This window comes from Dendrobates tinctorius, unplaced genomic scaffold, assembly GCF_039654945.1.
Source record: "Dendrobates tinctorius isolate UK_male_01 unplaced genomic scaffold, ASM3965494v1 ptg000060l, whole genome shotgun sequence".
NCBI classification, from domain to species: domain Eukaryota; kingdom Metazoa; phylum Chordata; class Amphibia; order Anura; family Dendrobatidae; genus Dendrobates; species Dendrobates tinctorius.
In genome coordinates this window covers 62,516,728-62,523,318 of record NW_027361728.1, presented here as the reverse complement: position 1 = coordinate 62,523,318, position 6,591 = coordinate 62,516,728, and the positions used below count along the sequence as shown (strand labels likewise).

General features: G+C 48.4%; 1 long non-coding RNA gene across 1 annotated transcript in view; it reads left to right on the top strand.

Annotated features, from left to right (window-relative positions):
* The first annotated feature begins 561 nt into the window (after positions 1 to 561).
* LOC141092653 (uncharacterized) overlaps positions 562 to 6,591 on the top strand; it is a 55,934-nt gene continuing 49,904 nt past the window's right edge. The window contains exon 1 of the long non-coding RNA XR_012232865.1: positions 562 to 918. This is a non-coding gene — a long non-coding RNA (uncharacterized lncRNA). The remainder of the gene's footprint in view (positions 919 to 6,591) is intronic.

The following is a 6,591-nucleotide window of genomic DNA, read 5'->3' as shown; positions in this document are numbered from 1 at the left end:
ATCTGCACTAATCCAGGGTGCAGCGGACCCAAGTAAAATGGCAGCTGCACAGGTGCATAAATACCAAATGAAACATGCTCACACGTGATGCATTCTAGTTGGCACTGGGCAGCCCCCCTATATGGTGTTACTAAGAGGTTGTGAACCAGAAGCCCTGCATTCCCTGTGTGAACACTGCCACATGCAGATTATTTCTTCTGCACTGGTGTACCACACGGCCAATCCCTGATTGTAGGCTGGCTGTTTCATTTGGTATTTATGCACTTGTGCAGCTGACATTTTACTTGGGTCCGCTGCACCCTATATTAGTGCAGATGCATTTAGGCCTGTCTGGTTTGTATCAGATATTAATATGCCGGGAAGTTCAATTCTTATTCTCCCTTTCCCAGACTATTAAGACCAGCTCACAGCTGACTGCTTTCCCTTTGTTTGTTATTAAAAATAATGGGGACCCCACACCATTTTTTTAAATGTATTCCTAAAAAGCTGCTGGGTATACATGACAGAGCTTATAAAACATCTGACGGCTATATATCTATTGTAATGCAGTGACCCCTGTGACAGCTAGGGGGCGCACATGCATTCAGGCGTTCTTTCATGGTAATAGGGAAAATGGTGGCCGGCAGGGTTATAAATGGCCGATATATATCACAGGGCTGGGTGCTCTGTGATGGAAGACGAATCTTGTTGTGATTAGCAGATCTACTACTAAGGAGGTTTTTTGTTTTATATGGGGCGGCTTTCTTGGCGACTTGGTGAGATAGGTGGAACCAGTCACCTACAAACCCACCCAGGGGCGTGGGTCTGAACACCCAGGATAAAGCCTTTGTGTGTGGCTGTGTGAAATAAGACCTTTAGTGAGGCCACAGCCATGTGATCACCTCTGGGTGTGGCTACGAACCATATAATGTGCCTGAGGTAGGTCACAGGGGGAGAGAGTGTGTACCTGAGTGGTTCAGGGTGCAAGGTCCTGGATGCTCAGTGTTGGGAGATTCTGCTAGAAGGATCAGATCCCTGGAGCACGTGCTGTGACCTTGGACCTGGTGAGGCCGGTGTGTTGGGAGTCCCTGGGAGTAGGGACGGATCCCTGAGTAGCGCCCGGTGAAGCATGAGTGTTGGGAGTCCCTGGAAGTAGAGATGGACCCCTGAATAGCACCCGCTAAGGCCTTGGACCTGGTGAGGCCGGTGTGTTGGGAGTTCCTGGGAGTAGGGACAGATCCCTGAATAGCACCCGGACAGGCCATGTGTGTTTGCAGAGTCAGTGATGGCACTGCATTGGGGGAGCTACTGTCCTTCTGTGGATCTGGACTGTCAGGTGGCCTGGTGAGTAAGGGGTTGTCTGGGACGGTGATCCCAGTTCTGCAGCTTCCCTGAGAGAGAGGACTACCAAAGAGTCGGCATCTGGAGCCGGAGCTCCTGCGAGGTAACCCCAGACATGGGGATATAACTGTTGGTGCCCGTGATGTTCTATGGACAATAATGAACTGAGAGAGCGGAGCTCTACTACGATCATTAAGGATTAATCTGTGTGATGCAAGACTGTATTCTTTGTGTTTCCTAACATGGTTTATGCTGTTTAATAAACCACATGGACTGTTTAAGTGGAAAGTGTTCCTGTGTGACGTGAATCCGCTGCCAAGTGAGTGTCCCCCAATACACTCAGTGAGCGCTACGTTACAATATATATATACACCGTATATATATATATCAATCCAGTGTGGGACTGGGGTGCCAAGGGCTCACCAGTAACATTGACTTTGGGGGCCCACTTTTTACCTGCATACAAATGTTACATGACACTGGTTCACAAATTTACCTATATTTCTATATAATAATAAACTAGGTAGTTTGGTTAATGAATGAGATGCTGCTTTTTTCTGTACAGAGAGAATCAAGTGAATTATGACAAGTACTGCCAATACAGTAAGGTTGGGGGCCTAGATTTGCACATGGGCCCACCAGGGGATTCCCCTGTGGGCTAATCTGAGCCTGTATCTATCTATCTATCTATCTATCTATCTCTTTATCTATCTAAAGATCTATAGCTGTATATAAGAATGCTTTATTACTTAGAAAACGCTTTAAATTAGGTATAGATTACTGTATGCAAAAGAGGATGTAAAAGTGCATTGCATACGCATGTCATGGGGATGTCATACTGATGCTAGTTGAGAAAAATCACATTGTACTTGCATGACACTTGTCCTACTTTTCTGGATCAACGTTAGCCCTATTTTTTATACGCTAGCGTATACTCCTGCCTTAGTATAAACCTCGTTTGATTTGGCCCATATCTCGATATTGGTAACTAGAGTTGAGCGAAACGGGTCGAACAATTTCAAAAGTCGCCGACTTTTGGCAAAGTCAGGTTTCATGAAACGAAACCCGACCCTAGGATGAGGTCGGCCACGAGGTCGGCGACTTACGCGCCAAAGTCGCGTTTCAAAAGTTTGTTTAGCGCTCTTTTTCAGCCAATCAGGATCCACGGACACTGTGGGCAACGTGATGACATAGGCAGGGGTCGCCACCATCTTTCAGAAGGGCATGCAAGTGATTGGCTTGCTTTGTGGGCGTCACAGGGGTTATAAAAGGGCGTGCACGCCGACCGCCATCTTACTTCTGCCGATCTTAGCATAGGGAGAGGTTGCTGATTCTGTAGGGAGAGCGTTAGGCAGGGAAGAAGACAAAAAAACTGCTTCTGCTGCTAGCGATTTTGCCTGTGCAACACACTAGTCACTGTGTGTGCAGTGCAAGGGGAGGCTATATTGTGGTGGATCAGCGGTGTTGGTTGTTAGGCTGCCTTCTAAGGCTTCCTGACAGCTGCATTGCTGTTTCCCCACTGCTCTGCAAACTGCTTTTTTAAAAGCAATCCCAATTTTTTTTTTTGTCCTGCTAAGGTACTGAGCGTGCATTTATTCACACCATACAGCGGTGTACGCTCCTCACACAGTACCATGTAACGGCTGTTATCACAGCCACAGTGAAGCTATCTGTGTGTCACTGTGGAAGGATAAGTGGAGGACTTGTTCCGTTCTTACAGACCTACACTCTAGGGAGATTCCTATTCTGCCCAATTCTACAATTCACTTTTTTCACACCTGTGCCATCGAGCCTGTGACATAGCGCTCTGATATTCAGTGGGCCTCACACAATCCAAAAGTGTCCAGTGTCCACAAGTGTCTGCAGAAATTCAAAATCTCCCTTATCCTGTAGTCACTTTTTTCACACCTGCTGCATCGAGCCTGTGACATAGCGCTCTGATATTCATTGGGCCTCACACAATCCAAAAGTGTCCAGTGTCTGCAGAAATTCAAAATCTCCCTTATCCTGTAGTCACTTTTTTCACACCTGTGCCATCGAGCCTGTGACATAGCGCTGTGATATTCAGTGGGCCTCACACAATCCAAGTGTCCAGTGTCCACAAGTGTCTGCAGAAATTTAAAATCTCCCTTATCCTGTAGTCACTTTTTTCACACCTGTGCCATCGAGCCTGTGACATAGCGCTGTGATATTCAGTGGGCCTCACACAATCCAAGTGTCCAGTGTCCACAAGTGTCTGCAGAAATTCAAAATCTCCCAGAAATTCAAAATCTCCCTTATCCTGTAGTCACTTTTTTCACACCTGTGCCATCGAGCCTGTGACATAGCACTGTGATATTCAGTGGGCCTCACACAATCCAAGTGTCCAGTGTCCACAAGTGTCTGCAGAAATTCAAAATCTCCCTTATCCTGTAGTCACTTTTTTCACACCTGTGCCATCGAGCCTGTGATATAGCACTGTGATATTCAGTGGGCCTCACACAATCCAAGTGTCCAGTGTCCACAAGTGTCTGCAGAAATTCAAAATCTCCCTTATCCTGTAGTCACTTTTTTCACACCTGTGCCATCGAGCCTGTGATATAGCACTGTGATATTCAGTGGGCCTCACACAATCCAAGTGTCCAGTGTCCACAAGTGTCTGCAGAAAATTTAAATCTCCCCTGTCCTATAGACACCTTGTACCTAGTTTTACATTACTATATAGTTTGTAGGATTTTGTCTACATTTCTACCAAAAATGAGGAAGGCTGGTGGAAGAGGCCGTGGAATTGGGCGGGGGTTGGCAGCTGGTAATGATGGTGTTGGTGGTGGATCTGATGGTAGCGGCAAAAGCAAAATAGGACCGAATGCAGGAGGTGTTGAGCCTGCGTCATCGTCTGGCTCCATAAGGCTTCGAAGGCTTAGTTTTCTCGGAGTTGGCAAACCGCTTTTAACGCCAGAGCATCAGGAAAAAGTTTTGTCTTACATTGCTGACTCAGCCTCCAGCTCTATCGCCTCCTCTTCTTCAGTTGTAAAAAGTAAAAGCACTGAGTCGTCATTGGAGGCTCATGTTCATGAACCACACCTTTCCTTGTGTCCTTCACCACAACCAAGATTGAAGGATGACGCAGGCCATACTACTGATTACTCCATGGAGCTGTTTTCACATACCATGCCTGGATTATCAAGTGAAATGGTGAATTACCCAGGCCAAGATGAATCTGACATGGAGTGCACTGATGCACAGCCGCTGATAGATGATTCTGCTGGTACATTCACTCAGAGCACTACATTGTCCTCGCAGTGTACAGAGCCAGATTCTGACCCTGATGAGACTCAGGTGCCCCTTCCCGCACACTATACCACCATACACGGTGACACAGAGGAAGGTGCACATGACATAGAAGAGGAGGTGATGGATGACCCAGTTGTTGACCCAGATTGGCATCCATTGGGGGAAGAGAGTGCTGCTTCCAATAGCTCAGATGAGGAGCATCCACAGCAGACATCAACATCGCAACAGCTATTATCTAGCAGGCCCGGAGCACTCCAAAGACAGGTTCCAAAAATCAAAAGAGTTGCTGGACAGCTTGTCCAGAGGGTCAAAACATCACAGCGTGCTAGGCCGCAAAATGTCTGCCAAAGTAGGAAGAGTGCAGTGTGGCACTTTTTTGAACAAAATCCTCATGATCAGGCCAAGGTTATCTGTAAGAAGTGCGCAAAGACCTTTAGCCGAGGGAAAAATCTGAAAAATTTGAATACCAGTTGCATGCTTAGACATTTAACCAGCATGCACTTGCAAGCGTGGACACAACACCAAACCTCAAGTGCCACATGTGCAACTGATCACAAAGAAGGTAGTCAGCAACGCTACATTGTTTCCCCCACTGTAAGCCCACCGGTTAGCACAGCAGCAAATGTTGAGGTGTCGTTGCAAGGCCACAGCAGTCAGGGAATCCCACTGTTATATCAACGAAATACTGAATCTAGGCCATCAGAAAGAACACCAACTCCATCACCATCATCAACCCTCTCTCAGTCCGCCCTGTCCACCGCTACTTCCACCATATGCAGCTCTCAAGTCCAGCTCACCCTCCCAGACACTATGAGTAGGTCAAGAAAGTACTCAGTCTCTGATCCGCGTACACTGGGTTTGAACGCCCACATTGCCAAACTAATCTCGTTTGAGATGATGCCCTATCGGTTGGTGGAAAGCGCAGCTTTCCGCGAACTCATGGCCTATGCAGTACCACGCTATGACCTACCCAGTCGCCACTTCTTCTCTTGCAAAGCCATCACAGCCCTCCACCATCATGTGAAAGACCGCATTGTCCATGCACTCAAGCAGTCAGTGAGTGGAAAGGTGCACCTCACAACTGATGCATGGTCCAGTCGGCATGGCCAGGGCCGTTACGTGTCCATCACTGCGCACTGGGTTAATGTGGTGGATGCAGGGTCCACAGGGGACAGCGGTGGTGGGACAGTGCTGCCTAGCCCACGGTATAGGAAACAGTTGGCTGTAGGCGTTCCACCCTCCTCCTCCTCCTCCAGAAGCGAAAGCTCGTCCACAGAGCGCAGTCGTACGAGCACTCCATCTGCAGCTGCCACTGTTGCACACGATGTGTCACCCTATCGAGCAGCTAGTGGAAAGCGTCAGCAGGCTGTGTTGCAGATGATGTGTTTGGGCGACAGACACACCGCCGAGGTGCTGGCCGAGTACTTGAAGCGACAAACTGAGTCATGGCTGGGCAGTGTACATCTTGAGGCAGGCAAGGTAGTTAGTGATAACGGCCGTAATTTTGTGGCAGCCACAGCCCTTTCAAAACTCAGCCACATACCTTGCTTGGCTCACACCTTGAACCTGGTGGTGCAGTGCTTCCTCAAAAATTATCCGGAGTTGACAGCCCTGCTCCATAAGGTGCGAAGACTGTGCGCGCACATCCGCCGGTCGCCTGTACACTCCGTTCGTATGCAGAAGCTGCAGCGATTGCTCCACCTTCCCAACCACCGCCTCATTATCGACATTGCAACAAGGTGGAACTCCACCCTGCACATGGTGGAGCGGCTGTGCGAGCAGAGGCAGGCCATAATGCATTTGTGGGAGGATACACGGCCAGGCACTTTGAGAGCAGACATGGAGTTGACAGGTGTGCAGTGGTCGAAGCTGAAAGACCTCTGTAAAGTCCTTCAGTGTTTTGAGGAATGCACACGGCTGGTAAGCGCAGACGACGCCATCCTAAGCATGAGCATCCCGCTTATGCGTCTGCTCATGCAAACTTTGACGCACCTTAAG